This window comes from Patagioenas fasciata, chromosome 4 (genome assembly GCF_037038585.1).
Source record: "Patagioenas fasciata isolate bPatFas1 chromosome 4, bPatFas1.hap1, whole genome shotgun sequence".
Classification (NCBI taxonomy): Eukaryota; Metazoa; Chordata; class Aves; order Columbiformes; family Columbidae; genus Patagioenas; species Patagioenas fasciata.
The window spans coordinates 70677566-70697845 of NC_092523.1; positions in this window are offsets into that span (position 1 = coordinate 70677566).

Sequence of the window (20280 nt, forward strand, 5' to 3'; positions counted from 1 at the left end):
CATGATGGCTGCATTAAAAGAAAACTAAAGAAAGTATAAATCAAAGTAGGATCCAAAGTAAAAGAATAAGTATTACTATCCCCTTCCTGCTCCAAATTTCACTGATAAATTAAATTATTTGTGTTTGAGCTACAGTACTCCATGGTTCTTTGAATTTATCTTTTCCAGCTCATTTGTTGACTGACTGTGCAGCATGTCAACCATAATTCCATTGCAGCACTGATCATCTTGTTATCAGCTACTATTAAAGGACTGGTACGCAGTACATAAGGAATCTCTATATATTTAATTCATCTATGCCTCAGTAGCTCTTCCACTTTTGTTTTAAACCATAGCCTCTTCTAATACACTATATGGCTTCCTGATTCACCCACTATAATTATGATTCATTAAAATACAGTACTATTTTTTTTTGTTAAACATGACAGCCTTATTACTATATAGCACTGTTGTGATCCATGCCCTTATTATTTAGTCCATAATCTCAAACTCGGCTTTATTACAAGAAACAAGCAGTTTTAAATGTCAGTAATTTGTAAGGTGAACAAAGTATCAGATCCATCAAATACAATATGCTCAAAACAAACAGTGGTATTTAGATATGGTAACTAAATGCCAGCAACCATTTATAATGGAGAGAGGGAAAAGGGCAGGGAAGGACTGCAATGGCCCCTAAACAATTCCCTTCCCAAAAGGCTACAAGGTTTCTGGATTTCAGGTGAGGTCTTATTTTCATCTAAAAAAAAAAAAAAAAAAAAAAAAAGTTTAAATAGTCATATGTTGAATTTTCTGCCCCCTCTAGACAGGTAACTTTCCACCAAACTAATTCGAAACCTGCAGACCATCCAAAGCTAACTCATCTGAGAAGCAGCACCTTCAACGTTAAGGGCTCATTCCTAGAATACAAATATAATTTAATAATCCTTCTCCAAAGTAGTAGTTTAGAGCAACACTCCAGAGTCCTACCCCAAGTCTCCAGAACTTGGATGATATTATCCCCTCTTCCCTCATTTTCCTCATAATATCTTTTTTGCTTTCTTTCCTTAGTGTCTTACCTATACTTAAAAGTTACACAAGAGTAAGCCTGCAACTTTCAAAATAGTAATTTCAATTAACTCTTCCTTGGCTGTTCCAAGAACACCAAAGTTAACTGGCAACTAGCACTACCAGTTACTGAAAAACTTTGACAACTAAGCAATTGTATTTACTTTAAATTAGAGGAAAAGACCCTACTTATGGAGATAATTCCCAACAAAATAGTTTATATGTATTCAAAAGAGTGTGGGAGACTACGGTGGGTCCTTCGATTCCCTGACGGAGGGCATGGGAACAGAAATTAGCCTTGAAGATATTAAGGCCTACCCATGAGAAAGATGGGAGTAAAGGAGTATCCAGAGATGTCAAGGATATACCTGTGAGAGAGACGGGAGTAAAAGAGTAACACTGATGATAGCAAAAATAGCCAACGAGATGTTACTGCTGTAACTTGTAACCAGTAGTGAAGAGACACATGAATTGGTAAAACTGTATAAAAACGCACTTGTGGCAATAAATGGCATCTACTACTTTCATCCTGGAAGAACTTGGTCTATGTTTTTTGTCCATCTCACCCATGACAAAAGAGTAAAAATAAATAATCTCAATGAAACTCTAATATTATAAAATGTATTAACTGTAAGAACAGTGGACAATATTGATATTTTAATCAATGATAAGGAACATGCTTTTAGACTGGAATATTAACTTGAGAAAATTGAGATTGAGATTGAGGAAGCTGGAAATGAACATTTAAGACACTGCTGTGAGATACCCAGATGCGAATGATATTGCTTTTTTCCTCCTGCTCATAGACCACTTTGGTCCAGATGTTCAAACAGTTCTACCTTCTTCACTGACATTTCCCCTTCTGCAAAGTCTTTGTAACTAGTCTATTCCATGTTAAATAATAATAAAAAACCCTAAAAGTTTCTATAACTACTGAGTTATTAAAAAAAAAAAAAAAAAAAAAAATCAGAAAATAGGTTTTGCCCAGAAGATCACCTGTAATGTCCTTCTCCAGATCTTTGTCATACTTGCCATGTTTTACCTATTCAATTCGGTTAGATTCTAAAAAACTGAATGCTAATAATTTTTCACTTGCACAGTTTTAATACTGTTTGTGACAAATGTATGTGTGTTTTGTTTTGTTTTTTTTTTTTTTTTTTTAATAAATTGTAAGACATACTGAAAATACTGAGAATTATTTTAAAAGTCTTTGAAGAAATACTGGCTACTTCTGGACACTGAAATGACCAGGATATTACCCATTTACAATCTGAAAGATGTGAGATGTATATATGAATGTTTTCATATATAGAATTCCATTTACAGATTTACAGAAGTTTTGTTACTGTTGATTAGATTATTAATAATATTTGAAGTTGTTGATATAGCAATTGCCAAATAATTTAACAAACAAAACTAACTAGTAAATTTTACCATTATTTGCGTGGTTTATCTGCAGTGTTATACCCAAGTGTCCCTATAGAGGTGTTGCATGCTCACTTAAGAACACTTACTTTACTGGCATTTTTTGAACCAAGCAAGGAATTAGGTCTATTGGAATTAGAGAATATCTACAGAAAATAGAGTAGCAAACACACAATAACCCAACAGCCCTTGGTCAAATAATGTCTTAATACAGGCAAATGAAAGACTTTATTAGCAATAATACTGCGTTGCTTTACTTACTAAAGTTTATACGGATGAAAGCTACCATAAGAAGGAAAATAGGGATAATGGTAGCAACTTACTGAAAGCATAACATGATTGATATAATTTGGGCAGCATGGAAACTATTCTACCTAGTGTACTAAAATAAGACTATAAAAGAATTTCTTAATACTGATAACTCTGTACAGTGGAAAAAAAAACCCAGCGCTTTTGAAAAATCAGATCTCCCTTCAAAATAAAATTATTTTAAATCAATGTCAATTACATTAAATTACACTTGATGTAATTCCTTTTTCCTAAAACTCTTGATATTAACTTCTGTATTTTACTAAATTATGCACAGATACTGTGCTTTGCAGATGAATCACTTTATGTGATGAGCTGTCTGAATTAATTTAAATTTGATTTAACCAGGTTAATATTTATAGTCTGTTTTGACAATTAAAATAAAGCTTCCTAAATACAGAAAGTATATAGGAAAAATATCACACATTAAAGTGTGCTATCTTATCCTGGCATCTAAAAAAACTTAAAAGAATAAGGCTTACTGTTCAGATATGCATTTAAGGCATGGAAAAAGATATGAATAAATTATTTATTCTCAAGAATATAATGCCACATTATAGCTCATAAGCACCACTTTTGGTTTGCTTGAACTGTTGGATGACAGCTTTTAACTGTCACAATACCAAGATATCATTAAATACAGAAAAGGTACAAAGGCACTCTTTCTTAATAAAGTATAAAGTAGATCACAAGAATCAGACACATAATTCTGAACAGAAGACAAATACAGCTAGCTAGATGTATTTTTCTGTCCGGGGGAAAATTTATAGCTGACAAATTCAAACAATCTTGATGACTTCTGTAGAGTTAATCAATTTGCACCAGCAAGTGTTTGGCAAAATTTTACTTTTACAATATGATAAAAGTCTCTCTCTTGGGGAGAATACATGACAAATATGGAAAGAAAAAAGCATTTCTGAGAGACTACCCATCAAATTCTGCAGGCAGAGGAAAGCCACATTTTTTTCTAGAAGTTTAGCATTAAACAGTATTTTATAAAATACTGATGTTAGTTTTTAACACAAAATGCCAAGATTCAATGGCTGCTAAGCAGAAAATAATTGACTTGGCCTTTGCTTGTGGTTGTTCAAATGTTGCAGGGTACAAATAAAAACTGATATTCATGCTAGTTTGAATTTGCATAAGCAATTCACATTTCAAGCTCTCAAAGCCAAACCGGGCATTTTAGATGTTTTGACAGTAATGATTCGAAACACAGTTTCTTAGTTGAACATAGTTGTTGGCAGTATTCTGAAATAAGATATGGACCACTGGTCTCCTCATCCAGAAGTTTCTTAAAGGAACTTTTGGGATAAAGAGAGATGTGGGAAAACAAAGTCATCTACGTGCACTTGTAATTCCAGTTAGCATCAGCAACTCCATTTATCATTAAAGGATTGTTATTCTAACTATTCATTATATTTATATAACCCTTTCACTTCAGTTAACTAAAATAATTTTAGAATGGGCTATAGATACCACAGTAAAGATATTTGCACATCAGGCTCAATGAACCTGAAATCCACAGTTTTAGAACTAGTAAGAAAGATGTTGGTATAAAATCTGGTGCCTGGTAAGATCTTCTCTTCCCCTCTATGAAGTAAGGGCCAGGCAAACTGGACATAAGACTCCCTTTGACCTCCCTCGTAGAAAGAGACTGAAGTCTCCAAGATCACACTTCTCTAGTTCACTTAAGCACTTGGAGAAATAAAATTATGAAAAAGGAAAGAATAGTTCCTTTATCTAACTTCCACTGGAGCGAGTTAGGACCACTAGAATAACCTACAGCTAGGTGAAACTAGTTCATTTAATGGATGGATTATAATGACATTAATGAATTCCTTGAAAAGATTTAAGTTAGTCTTTTACCTCTAGTTAAAAAAGAAAAATGCAGATTGCTGAGTAAACTTAGGAACTGTGATCAGCATTCAACTGGTTTCTCAGCTATAACTACAGAACACCAATATTACCAAAGTGCAGAAAGAAAAAGCACACACCCAAAAGCAATACCAGTGTTTATTTTGCTCTACTGATAAGCTAAACAAAATATTATGGACATTTAAAATGGTAATCTTCCAGAGTTTGGTCAATCTTTCAAAATCTTTCAGAGGTTGAACCATCTGAATATCTCCCAGTCAGTCAGTTCCTGAAATCCATGCATATTTGTTTGTTTGTTGTTTACTTATTTGGCATTTTCTTGAGGTGGGGGTTGTGCTTTTTTTTTTTTTTTTTTTTTTAACCAACTCACTCTAACCTGAAAGAATGCAAGAAAAATCCAAATTTCTACCTGCCTCCATCCTTTTACATCATAAGGTTAACAAAGCGTTAGGTATTCACAGAATTGTTAACATTTGAGAAAAAGGTTCTCTCTCCGAAGATGCTTGGTTATTTTTTTTTAAATATTATAAGAAAGCACAAAAGTTTTTCACACTTACAAACATAAATAAGCTATCACAGAAAAGTATCTTAGTTCCATCTATTATAAGGAGAGTGGCAATGAATTCAAAGATTTTTTTAACAAAATGCTTTACATGTATATATATATAGATATAAAATGCAGCTATTCTTGGTGGGATTGCATTTAAACGTACTGTAACATTCTGTTAATCAAAATCTACAATATTTCTAAAAAAGCGTTATGGAAAACTGGTAAAGGTTACATGTATAATATTATTTTATTAAATGTTAACTCCATAGTCAATACTACAATCAACAATATTAATCCATAATTTATTAGCTCTTTATTATTGAGAGTCAAATTAGGTTCAATTGCACTGAGTACTCTCATAATGTTGTAGCAAAATAAATGTTCTCCCATCACATTTTTTCCTATTTAGTATTTAGCTGTTATTGCACTGTACTCCATTCAGATCAGACTGTGGAGGAGAGTGCTGAAGGAGACCATGCCCACTGCTGCTTTATTATGCTGTTACACCACCATAGGTGTAGCCTATTCCTCTAAACTAAAACAGGCTTTAAAGAGTAGAAAATAAATTCCTGTTGATCTAGCTTCATCCTGATATTTTGTTTTACAATCTTCATAATAGGATTATCTTTATCAAGTTAGCCTATTAAACTAGAGTAGCATGGGATGTGGCTCAATGTCTTCAGTATTTCTTTTCTGATTAGTCTCTATTGGACCTCATTGTTGTGAGATGCAACACAACTGCAGAGGAAATCCCAGCATGCAGTCTCAGGAGCTGACTCCAAACATAGCAGTCATCCTTTTGAAAGCCCTGTGATGGGGATAGATCGCAAGAATAGCAATTTCCATGGGAAAAAATATGGAGTTTATGCAGATTAGGACAGGCAAGTACTTGGACATTGTTTGCTTGTAAAGATCACGTGTGAGCACAAATGTTTTTCTAGGCATTCATGACAGCTAAGGTCTCTAAGAGACTTTGTTCAAATTTTTATCTTTGGTTTCTGGTATTTTAAGACTGCGGGACAATTTAAAGCATGAGAGAAACCCAAATATCATTGTAGATTTCAGACTTCAAAGCAACCATACTGAGGCAAGATGAAACAGTAGTTACATATATGGTAGATTTTAAAAGTCTAATTTATTATTAAATGCTTTAGAGGGTATACTGTGGGATAATTTGGTTGGTTTTAATGACAAAATCCAAAGGTCATTCCTGGCAGCCTGAAACTTAAGTTAGCTTAAGATAACAAATGCAAAGAAAGCACCAGTGAAGTCCTTACAATATCTGCACTTTGAATGCATGACAGCCAAACTTAGTAGAAGAATACAAACGTGCTGTGCAGGAGTTCATTTTTCATCAGTTCACAAAATAACCCAGTTTCATAAATTTCTGAAGCTGCAACTTCACCATGATATTATAATGGTAAATATAAAAAAAAGTAAGAACATAACGATGTCTAATCAGACACATGTGAAGAAAGGAAGGTAGACAACAGAATGCTTATTACTTTGAAGGTGAGGAAAGCAATAAGTAGCATATGACTGCAAGGCAGGAAAGCAGGATTTGCTAGCAGGGAAGGTAAACAGGAGGTAGTTTTTGATGGGAACATGCACACGTTTCAGCTTAAAGGAGATATGGATCCCATAGAAAACACAGAAGCACCTGTTTGCACTTAAGCAAGTAAACTAATACAGTTGACAGGAGCCATTCTTGTCTGTTAAAATATTACCACCTACCTTCCCAAAACACAGGATAAAGGACAAGAAAAAGTAGCCTGACAATACAGGAAAACAAGTAAAACCTAGGAAGAGTGTGGTGGGTAATATAATGGAACTAAATGAACTGGCATGAAAATTTCAAGCTGTAGATGGGCAAGTTACCAGAACTGCCAAAATTCCACTAGGTTTTATACCCAAGAATGCACATGGTGAAAATAAGAAAATGCAGCCTGCTTTTTTATGCTTTCAAAAAAAATCCAAAACCCAAAAACCCAGCATCTACTGAATAGCGTAATTTTCTGCATTGACTGTAACTATAGCAACTATGATTAAATGTAAGAAAATCATCTGTACCCACAGCAATAATGAAACATCTGTGCATCAAGTCTTCAAATTACAAAGTTGTCTGTTCTGAAGACTACTAGATCATTAAAAGACTTTTACCACAAAGTATACCATTAGAACTTAGAATTTTTTCGAAGGATGTCTAAAATTCTGCATGGTACCTTGAGAACTAACAGCACTCTCCCTAGTAGAAGTAATGATAAAAGAATCAGTAGAATTTCATATAGAACAACTCTTTCTAATGGCAAAATTACTGTGGTTAAGCTAAACGGTAAACACAGGAGTTGAGAAAAGATCTTGTCAAAGAATCTCTACAGAAAACAGCCAAAACAGAAATATACCTTTGCTACAGTAACATTGTAAGTACAGGTTGTGAGTATTACCTATCACACTCCGAAAACCTAGCAGCATACCAAAAGACAAATTAACTGGAGACCCCAATGGAAATTAAATATGTGAAGGGACTGGACAGAATTTTAAAAACTGATATGGTGCAGTCTTCCTTTCTAGATATCTCCTTTTTTTTTTTCCCCTCTTCAAGTATTCATGGATATGGGGGAGTGACATGTCTTTCAGTCTTTAACATTATTTTTTCTACCTTCCATATAGATCTTCCTCGTTACCAGTGCAATCATGAAGATTTTCAAATGCAACACTTGTTGGAGTGCAAAATGCTACAGCATAAACTCAGCCTGTAAAGTTTTAACCTCAGACCAAAGAAGAGTTAATGTCCCATCCCATACCCCAATTAATACACTAGCAAGTAACTCACATTTCTGCCTCCCATAGGCCAGTGATATACTCAATACAAAAAAGGTCTCCATTGGCTGTAAGTTTTCCAAGTCTTCCTACAACAGAACATACGTATTTACTTGTGTCACACAAGCCTGCTGTACACTACTGATGTGTGTTATATCTCTCAGTGCAAGAATATGCTGATTGCACTCATAACAATACCTTTCAAATCTGGAGAAAAAACAACACAACTTGCAGCCGGCCTTCAGCAGTAAAAAATTAAAGTCTACATATGAGTGCTTTAGTTGAAAGTCTCTATCATGAGCAAACCTGATACTCTGACCTTTTTTTCTTTTTTTTTTTTTGACAATTTTCTGACAGATGCACTGAAGGAGTTTGCTTCTACGCAGGAAACAAGAAATCCAACTAAAAGTGCCAAAAGCCTGCAATGTCAAAACTTCCCAAGGGCACGGCGTGGAAGAGGGCCCATTTTGCTAAATGCCACATGTCTTCTGAAAAGAATGCTGCATTTCTCCTCAAACAGTGGTATTATACAGCCTATATATGTTGCACTGATTTTCATTCATTTAGCATATCATAGAAACTTAGATTAGTTTGGGTTGGAAGTGATTTTTAAAGGTCAGCTAGTCCAACCCCCACTGCAATGAGCAGGGACATCTTCAACTTATGACAGAAGATTGTGAAATCCAGGCAATTCAAACAGTCAGAAAACTAAACAATGACTTGAATATTCTATAAAATTATTTCAAAATTAGTCTGCTGTTGCTGACTATACCAGCATAATATTCTTTGTGGCATTTTTATTACACTGAAAAATTCTCAGAATATAGCAAGTATCAACTGAGATACAGAGAAGTCAGAGCTCTCTGATGATTCAATAAGTCTTAAGATGTCACTTTTTTTTTCTTTCCACAGATTGAAATAAAAATGAGTCTTTAAGAAAAAAAGAACTCTAGCACCCAGAATTTAAAACTGTATTTCCAATTAAAAATATCATAGATTAACTCTCCGCAGTTCAAAGGAAAAAGACTATTTTGTAATAGGTATCATAAATATTTAGTGATTACACGGCAGCATGTTTCCGCAGTTGCTTCTAGCAAACCTGTTCTTTGTCCACCAAATATTGCCACTCAAAGTCTTAAAAACGGTACTCCTCTACCCAAATCACTTGTGCCAGAACTGACTTTCCTAAGCTTCCTTCAGAAAGGAATCTAAAAATCAGAAGCATCACACCATCGAAGTTCTTGTGTCTCTATAGTATTAAGATAGCAGTTAGTAGAGACATTTGAAATTAGATTCAAATCCTATTCCTGCTTTGCCATTAACTCATTGACTTCAGGAAAATTAAATTTTTGTATCTCAGTTTGCTTTTTCCTTGACAGGTCCATCTCTGCATATTACAGAGGAACACTGGAAGACTTGGCCATGATATTTGTACAGCACACTGATCTATAACTCAACCTCAACATTTGTACTATTATTAATATAACAGAGAAAGAATTCCTTCCTCCTCCCCCTACCCCCAACCTCTAAGCACTGTAATTAGCATTCTGAAAATACTGTGATTCCTCTTCAAAGCATTAGGAATCAGAAGCCACCACTCCTGTGCTTCAGTCTGCTTGCTTCATTTCTGGAAATCAGTGCACTCCTATGTACTTATCACCCTTCAAAAAAGGTTCAGTCTTCTGCAGTTGAGAGTCAATAACAAACGGTTAAAGAAATCAAAGTTATCCAGATACTCATTGATTTTTTTGAAAGCCTATGAACAACTCACATTTTTAAAAGCATTATTGACACAATTAGAATCTCTTTTCAGAGATTCTGAAGACAGATTTTCTGTTTGTTTCTTTTCTTACTGCCCGGCAATGTGACCTATGTATACCCTGGGTGGGTGACATGAAAACCACTTATTCCTGTGAAATACAGAACCTGATGTTGGCTCTCCAGGATTCATATAGATGGTTGTCAAAACTGATCTTTGCTTCCTTGTTAGTAAAATAAGTACAGCACTGCCCATTTTACTCTAGACACTAAATTTAAAGACTGCATCTGCAGCATAGGGTGTTATCAATATGCTAAGCATCACTGTCAAGACAAGTAATAGCTGATTTTGTGTAAAAATGATCAGCGTTACTCACAATGAAGGAACAACAGGAATTAGGAGTATAACCTTGATTTTTTTTTTTTTTACTTCCAATACCTGACAGTTAGCAAAAAGAAGGTCAGGCTGAAAATGTGGGCCTATTTTGTAAATTACTAAAACATTACTTTATTCTGGTAAGTAGAACTCAACTGTAACATTTGAGTCTCTCATTTAATATAACAATGCATAATAAGACATCAGCTTACCTAATGACTTACTGTAAGCTTCTTTCGTACACATGGGCAGGGAAGCTACATTTGTTAAGGTTACAAGTCCAGAGTAACAAGTAGTGTTGGGACAAGCTGTCTTCAACAAATTTCCTCAAAAAACTTCCTTGCCAATGTATACCTTAGGTTAGTTTTGTGGACTGATAACTAAGTATTCTTGATTTTAAATATTATGGGTATAAACTGTATTTTACATCCATGTGTATGTACAGTATATTCTAAAGTAATAATTTTATTTTCATAGTATACATGGGTATAACATAATTATATATACACTGTGATGTCGATATATATACACAGACAATGAACTTCTCTTACAGCAATTCTTACAAGCATCTTCTGTTTGCTTTTAAATTAGACATAGAAAATTAGGTGGCTGGCTGTAAAAATGCCCTCTGCTGTTCCAATTATTTCCTTTGGGTCACCTCACCATCTGTTTGTGGAACAGATGCATTACTGCCGGTGTTCTACAAAGACCAGCTGACTGCCTGACCTTACTTTGGCATTATACTAGAACAGCAAGTGGCTACACATGCTATACTTTTGCCACCAGTCAAACAAGACTGATACCAGCTTGAATTTGAATTATTTTCTACAGTTTTCCAGCAAACTGGTTTCATCATCAGACTTTGATGTCATTCTTTTAAAAATGAATGCACTCGCGCTCTGAGCAAAAAGACCTTGAACGGAATAAAACTAGTTCCAAGGTTCTCTTGTGCTTGTCAGCTTCTTTCTAAATATTTTCTATTACTTTGTAACTTTGTTAGGTGCAAACCACAACACTACGTAGAATTACTTTATATCAACCCTTTGGTACTTACAATGTTACGAGTCTTATGAGGAATTGAAACATGGAGTTATCATAGTTGCACAATTGGCAAGAGAAACAAAAAAAATAGTTTCTTCTTTCTCTTATATTCAATAGGACACAATCATCTTGGAAAACAAAGTAATTAAAGACTTTCAAGATTCAATATATCAGGGCCAGATACCGCATGAAAACCCCAGATTGTTTAACAATACTTATACAGACCATACTGTTCTTCTGGCCAAAAGTATCAAAATCTCCATTAAACTACTAAAACTTGCACAGGCTTCAGTATGAGGTTTATGTGAAGTGAACGCAAAAGCAGGACAAGAGTCTGCTGTGATATTAGCTATATAATGACACAAACTGTCCAGTAAATAATAAGTCTGCATTTAGGAGCATTTGACACTGAGGACTCATGCAATTTGACATGCTTAAGTGTACCATCCTGATGTCTGCAAAACACTGCTTGATTTCTCAAGTAACAGCTGACACTATTTCAATATTTTGCCATTTATACTTTCTTCCATCAAAGAGAAAAACAGAACTATTAGGTGTTTTCAAGAAGAAACTGACAATTTTAGAGACTTGATACTATTGAAATTTAGAAAGTATTTTCTGTGTACTCATCCAAACATGATCACATTAAGGTGATCGCTCTGAAATGTAGGTCTGTTCACTTCATTCTCTCAGGAGCAATAATCTGTGTTATATAACACGTCTACTGTCCCAAAATAGCATAATATAATACAGTATGATTAGGAACCTCTGTTCACCTCAGATACTGTTCAGAAGTAGTATAGAGTGACAAAAACTATTCATTGCTTAAGGGCAGTTATGGCAGGGCTAAAAATTGGCAGATATCTCTCCAAGCATCTTTGCCAAAAACAATGCCTCTGCCAATTTGTCCAATGACATAGAAAATTAAATAAACAAATGATCATAACAAGTGAATGGCTTCCAGTCCTTTTCCAAACGTGATCTGTGCTGTACCTGAAGAGTTACTTATAAACGTTAGAATCTGGTATCACATGGCCCCCAAAAAGCTACGGTAAAGATGCTTAGCAGCTTAGAGCTTAGGGATACATTTTGTTGTCTTTACTCTGGTCAAGAACATCCAAGATTACGCAGTGACTACTCAGCAGCGTGTCACGGATTGGTGGCAGTCAACCTTCCTTTCTACAGTGTACTAGGACCTACGAACAGCAATGCATTTGCACGATGAAATGCAACACACCAGAAAACACTTGTTTTTACTGGATTGATTTCTAAACCAAATTATGCTCAGTACGGAGTTCCAAACCCCAGATATTTCAGAATCATAACTCTTGACGCTAAAAGCATAGGATATGGATCCTGCTTAGCCACACTAACCCAGGGAAGCTTTCTTTTCACCTCCATGGCATCTCCTTCTACCCAATTCCCCCTTAAAAACAAAACAAAACAAAAAAACCCAAACCAAACCAAAACAAAACAGAAAACACCACCACCACCACACAAAACAAACAAAAAAAAAAAAACACCAAAGGAAAAAACCTGCCTCCAGATGCACTTCAAATTAACTTCACAGTTTCCAAAGACAAAAGTTACTCTGGCTCTAAGCAACTTGGCACCCAATGTTTTCTGTTACTGTATTTGAAAATAGAAGCTTATCAAGGTATAAAACAACATTGAGATAATGGCCCTGTTCCTAATGGTTGTTATATCTATTGCAGTGCTGTGAACCTTGTGATTATTAGCACAGCAGATGGTTGAGATTTTTGACACCTGTCCCAGTAGTTTTGGTTTTGCTACAGCTTGCAGAAATTCATACACAAAAGTCATTTGTCAAAAATGAATTGACAAAAGCTAAGTTGGGTGAAATTATATTTGCTAAGAATAAGTTTATTGCTAATAATAGCCAGGTTTGAGTGAGGAAATATTTCTCTCTGATATAGATAATCACTTCTCATGGATATTCCAAAAGGCAAAACTGAGAAATACACTCCAAGGCAGCAACTGTTTATTATCTTATATAAATAAAACCAAAACAATAGGTGGCTTATAGCACATTACTTTGTGCCAAGACTAGCTCTCCAAGATTACTCACAGGCAGGTGCTTTCATCATAGCTTCACACATCCATTAATGCAGAAAACACACCACTTGATTCCACTTTATTTCTACATGAAGTACTAACACCACTTTTTTTTTTTTTTTTCCCTGGAATCACAGAATCACAGAATCACAGAATCACAGAATTGGCTAGGTTGGAAAAGACCTCAGAGATCATCAAGTCCAACCCTTGGTCCAACTTCAGCCCATTTACTAGATCATGGCACTAAGAGCCATGTCCAATCTCAGTTTAAAAACCTCCAGGGACGGTGAGTCCACCACCTCCCTAGGCAGGCCATTCCAATGCCTGATCACTCTTTCCGTAAAGAACTTCTTCCTAATATCCAGCCTAAACTTCCCCTGGCAGAGTTTAAGCCCATGTCCCCTTGTCCTATTGCTAACTGCCTGGGAGAAGAGACCAGTTCCCACCTGACTATAACTTCCCTTCAGGTAGTTATAGAGAGTGATGAGGTCACCTCTAAGCCTCCTCCTCTCCAGGCTGAACAACCCCAGCTCCCTCAGCCTCTCACCATAGGTCATGTGCTCAAGTCCCTTCACCAGTCTTGTTGCTCTTCTCTGGACCCGCTCCAGCACCTCAATATCCCTCCTGAACTGAGGGGCCCAGAACTGAACACAATACTCCAGGTGTGGCCTCACCAATGCAGAGTACAGGGGAAGGATCACTTCCCTTGTCCTGCTGACCACACTATTTTTGATACAGGCCAGGATACCATTGGCCTTCTTGGCCACCTGGGCACACTGCTGGCTCATGTTGAGCTTCCTGTCAATTAGTACCCCCAGGTCCCTTTCTGTCTGGCTGCTCTCCAGCCACTCTGTGCCCAGCCTGTAGCGCTGAAGGGGGTTGTTGTGGCCAAAGTGCAGGACCCGGCACTTGGCCTTGTTGAACTTCATCCCATTGGAATCAGCCCATTTTTCCAGTCTATCCAGATCTCTTTGCAGAGCCCTCCTGCCTTCCAGCAGGTCAACACTGCCCCCCAACTTGGTGTCATCAGCAAATTTGCTGATGGTGGTCTCAATCCCCTCATCTAAATCATCAATAAAGATGTTAAACAGGACTGGACCCAACACTGACCCCTGGGGGACACCACTAGTGACTGGCCGCCAGCTAGATGCAGCCCCATTTACCAGCACTCTCTGGGCCCGGCCCTCCAGCCAGTTCTTAACCCAGCAGAGAGTGCACTTGTCCAAGCCATGGGCTATCAGCTTTTGAAGGAGTATATTATGGGAGACAGTGTCAAAGGCTTTGCTGAAGTCTAGATAGATCACATCTACAGCTTTCCCCTCATCCACTAGGTGGGTCACCTGATCATAAAAGGAAATCAGGTTGGTCAGACAGGACCTGCCCCTCCTAAACCCATGCTGGCTGGGTCTGATCCCTGGTCCATCCTGGAGGTGCTGTGTGATTGCATTCAGGATGATCTGCTCCATCACCCTGCCAGGCACCGAGGTCAGGCTGACAGGCCTGTAGTTGCCAGGGTCAGCTTTGCAGCCCTTTTTGTGGATTGGGGTAACATTTGCCAGTTTCCAATCATTTGGGACCTCCCCAGTGAGCCAAGACTGTTGGAAGATGATGGAGAGCGGCTTGGCGAGCTCTTCTGCTAGCTCCCTCATCACCCTAGGATGGATCCCGTCTGGTCCCATAGACTTATGAGGATCCAGATGGCTCAGTAAGCCACCAACTATTTCCTCTTGGAATACAAGGGGACTATTTGGCTTCCTATTCCTGTCAACCATCTCCAGAGGCCAGTTATCCTGAGGGCCATCTGTTTGACTGGTAAATATTGAGGCAAAGTAGGTATTAAGTACCTCAGCTTTCTCCTCATCTTTGTTAACTATATTTCCCTCAAAGTCCAGTAGAGAATGGAGGTTTTCCTTGCCCCTCCTTTTGTTATTAACATATTTAAAGAAGGACTTTTTATTATCCCTAACAGAATTGGCCAAATTAACTTCAAACTGCACTTTTGTTTCCCTGATTTTTTTCCTGCACGATCTAGCTATTTTCCTAAATTCTTCATAGGTAGCCAGCCCTTTTTTCCACAGTCTGTAAACTCTCTTTTTATTTCTGATTTCCTTCAAAATCTCCCTGTTTAGCCAAGCCGGTTGTCTTCCCTGTCGGCTAGCCTTTCGGCGCACTGGTATAGCCTGATCCTGTGCCCTCAAAACCTCCCGCTTGAAGTATGTCCAACCCTCCTGGGCCCCCTTGTTTTTAAGCATTGTTTCCCAGGGTATGCTCTGAACTAGACTTCTGAATAGGCAAAAATCTGCCTTCCGGAAGTCCAGTGTAGAGGTTTTATTGGTGGCTCTCCTTGCATCTCTAACTATTGAAAATTCTATTATTTCGTGGTCGCTATGCCCCAGGCGGTCGCCAACCACTACATCTCCCACCAGCCCTTCTTTGTTTGTAAACAGTAGGTCTAGCAAGGCCTTACCCCGGGTAGGCTCATTTACCAGCTGATGAAGGAAATTGTCCTCTATACACTCTAGGAAATTCCTAGACTGCCTCTTCTGTGCAGTATTGAGCTCCCAGCAGATATCTGGCAGGTTAAAGTCCCCCACAAGAACAAGGGCTGTCGATTTTGAGACATCTGCCAGCTGCTTGTAGAATAATTCATCTCCTTCATCATCCTGGTCGGGTGGTCTATAACAGACACCCACAAGGACATCAGCCTTGTCGGACTTGCCCCTGATTCTGGTCCACAGGCACTCAACCTTGTCACTACTGACCTCAAGTTTAACAGAGTCAAGAGACTCTCTAACATATAAAGCCACCCCTCCACCTCTCCTGCCCTGCCTGTCTTTTCTGAAGAGCCTGTAGCCACCCATAGCAGCACTCCAGTCATACGAGTCATCCCACCACGTTTCTGTGATGGCAACTATGTCATAGCTTTCCTGCTGCACGATGGCTTCCAGCTCCTCTTGTTTGTTGCCCATACTGCGTGCATTAGTGTACATGCACTTCAAGTGGGCTGCTGATTTCACTCTTAATTCAGGCTTTTTGTCCTTAGGCTGATGCCAGACAGAGCCCCATCTTTCCTTTCAAAGAGGACACAGCAGAAATGGGAGCAGTTCAGAGAACAGCACTGAGATCAAAGTTACAGACAGAAACTATATCTGGTAGGGATGACCTTAAGCTAAACATCCTGGAGGTCAGTAACATATTAGAATAAAGTGCTAAACATACTTAACCTATCATAAAAGAGATTATGGACAAATCTTTGGTCCAATGCACATTTGTTCCCAAGTTTATGATCATTTTAATTAATGAACTAAATAAGTATTGATGACTGATTTAGGCATGTTAAATACCACTGCAACTCATTTATTTACAATATATTAATAAGCTACTGTTCAAAAAAATACAGTAACAAGAATACTCAAAAAATGGAAAGTTCTAATGTTTTCCATGCAACTACAAAAAATTAAGATACATTAAATTGGGAAAACCACCAAAGAAATATATTTTTACTTTCAGTCAAGCTGTACAGTAAAATGGCTAAATTCTTCTCCCTACTAAATACAGCTCTTTTGAAGATGACCAAAACTATCAACCTTAGGCTCCAGAGGGACATGGGAAGGGCAAGCACAACCACAAAAAAACCAAGGTAGACACCAGCAAGAGTATTTTTCCTATTATACCACGCAAGCAACATTTTCCCATTAAAAAAAAAACAAAACAAAACACAAACTTCTTACTTAAAAACATTTAATAAAGAAAATCTTATTTGGGTAATAGGAAATTAAGAGCAAAAAAGTTTTTTCAATTCTACCTTGATGTTTTGTGAGAGTCAGTGTAGAAATCTCCCATTGCCCACTCCCATCTCATCACTTCAAGTCAGAGAAGGTACTGCACCATGCAACTAAGCTGACAGTAGTGCATCAAGAAAGGCAAAATCCAGCCACACATGCTATCCTGCTGAGGCTACAGACCTGAGGCAACCCCAAAAATTCACTTTAAAAAAGTCTCCACACTCTTAAGGAAAACAGACATTTACTGCAGAAAAACTAGTTGAAACAAAAAAATCTAACCCCAGTTCAGCAAAGGAGCACAGTCTGACAGAAAACATTAAGCCAGTCTTCAGTTATCAAGTAGATATATTAGATTGTTATTTATGAGCACATTTATAATCATTAACTATAAGGGTATACACCTCGAAATACAGCACAAAGAATGAGGAATCTCACACACAAAGGATCCACAGAAAGGAGATGACTAAACCTGCTATGGGCATACAGTAAGTGCCATCTGGCTAGCCTGTAACACCTTACACCCTGTTCATTTGCTTCCTATATCTTTAATTCAATGGATGGACCACAGACAGAAAAAAACCAGCTTCTTGCATCAGCTCACTGAACCTCTGGGAGTTGTGAGGGTAGCTAGAGTTAGGCTAATATCACTCTCTAATATACACACTTTCCACCTTGGTGTTGCCTGGTGACTTTGAGTCATGAAACCCTGTCCTCAGCATGGTCACTTGTGCCTGGAAGCACACTGGGAGTTTCCTAAAGGCGCAGATGCTTAAATGCTTTACGGCACTATATGATTACTGGAATATTCCTATTTATCATAATGTATTTTTGCATGCATATTCCTACTGCTACTAGTATTGTACTATGCAACCAATGTATTAGTCTAAGAGATAACCTTCTTTTGTTTGAGAGAGAGTTTTATTTCTTTTAATAATACTAACTCCCCAAGTACATTTTCAATCTGGCTGAAATAGAATCTGTCATTTGTCTCAAAGATAGCATCCTGAAAAATGGAGAGGAAAAAACCTCTCTACATCTCTCAAGGTTCATCTCTGATAGGAATACCACAAGTGAGCGTAAACCATCCTTACACAAACTGACTCTGCTCCACCCAGTGCTTATTGGAAAAGGACAGCTTTATCAGTTAGTATAAACTGAATATGATACTTGAAGGAGCAACTGTTTAAGAAAAAGACAACATGACACTTCAGCTGCTATCTCTGTGCAGCCTTCTGTATGTTCACAGTTATCAAATTTCCCCAGCTGTTAAGGATGTTTGCATAAATATATTGTCTTCATCACATTGGCAGAAATGTAGTATGTTCTCTGATTTATAATCCACTAAATAGTCTTCTGCACAACTACAAGGAAATTTAAATTCTCTTCCTTATATCAAGCGCCAGTGGGGGGAAGGAGTAGTAAAAACTTTTTTGTCTTGGCTTCAAATATGCACTTATAGTTACTATCATGCTCTTTCATGGAAAACAACGAGGTGTTCTGCTAGGAGCTTATCACTATGATGAGACCTCCATAACAAGTAAACTGACAAATATTTGTGTAAAGGAATTATGAAGGGGAGAAAGGGAGCTATGTTGATCTCTGTCAGCTGCTACCACCCATTCCCAACCAAATTGCCTGTGTTCCACACAGAAATGCTGCGATCTACTTCAAGCTTCTTAAAGGACCAGTTTCACTACAGACAAACTGAAACAAGAAAATGCAGAACCATACTCCAAAAGAAATGTATTTTTATAAAATACATAAATGCATTTAAATAATATCAATTTAATAGAGCTATACTTTAAGATAGGGTTTATCCTCTGTCTTAATGTCAGGCCTCTGACGTATTGCACTGCCAGTATATTACACTATATATTACTGTCCCATAATTCAAATTACCTCAAAGGAATTTCATGTCCATTCTATTACTGTGACAAAGAATGATTTTAAAAGAATGATATAAAAGGATCTCACTCAGTGTTCTCACTGATTATTTTACTGTAATACACAGAATATATTCTGCTGTAATTTCTAGGCTCTTCATTTTAGTCCACTGGTGGCATTTCCTGTATTTAAAATTATTTTTCATAAACTCTACAGTCTGGAACTTGGAAACAGCATTCTCTCCCCAGTATTCTTTTTCTAATATATTTCAAATTATTTGATTAACATCCGTTAGACAAATAGAAAAAGTACAATAAACATAATCTACATGTTCTGTTAATTCTGAGGTGGACAAAACCAGTACAAAATCATAAATGATATCTACCTCTATTAAATTTTGCAAATATACATGAACCTGATACAGAAAGTAACTTGCCTAAACCATCCATACAATCACAATGCTGTAAAACCAGACCAGTTTACTAATGGTATCTATCAACCTCATAGGAGGAAAAAATACTCTCTTCAATCCTATCAAGAGAGACAACACAAATTTCCCCCTCCTGCATTTTTTAATCTGAGCAAGACAAAACAAAAGCCACAGATACCTATTTCTCTATCAAGATACTGTTTCTTGATAGGAAAATAGGTAAGTTCAACAGTAATTGCTGCAAAAAATTTAGCTTGCTGAATTTAAGTCTCACAATATTGGTTTGTTTTGAATTTTTCTATTGCCCCTTGGACTTAAACAGCACAGAAATTTGATTCCTACTGGTTTCTCCAATGTAATTCATACCACAATTAATTCAATTTTTATGTGTCTACATCAGTGCAACAAAAGACAACTGGTTTGATGTATAAGAACAATAGTCTGAAAAACACTGGGAAGGGAAGACCATGCAGCGTTTACTTCAGACAAGAAGAATGACTTTAATGTCCCTATGCCACCAACCTCACAAATTTTCTACAGAGGACATTAATCAACACGTGTCGCCGACATGGCAGCAGTTGTCAACCCTCCTGGTTGTTATATTGTTGTAGAAAGGGTCTAGTGCAGCTTCACTCAAACTGCTACCCTGAGCTGAACTCTGAGAACACTATCAGTTGTCAGGGGAAAATGATTGACACCTATCTGCTTTGTTGCAACACCTTCCCTTTTAGGCTGGGTAAGCCACTTCTAGTGATCCAATACAAATATAGGAGGGTTTTTGTATGTGTGTGTGTGTGGGGGGTGGGGGATGGAACACCACATCTCCAAGTGCTCGTATGACCCTATTTCCATAAGAGAAATTTGTCACCACTATCCATCTTCTCCCTTGGGAAGCTGAGGAGAA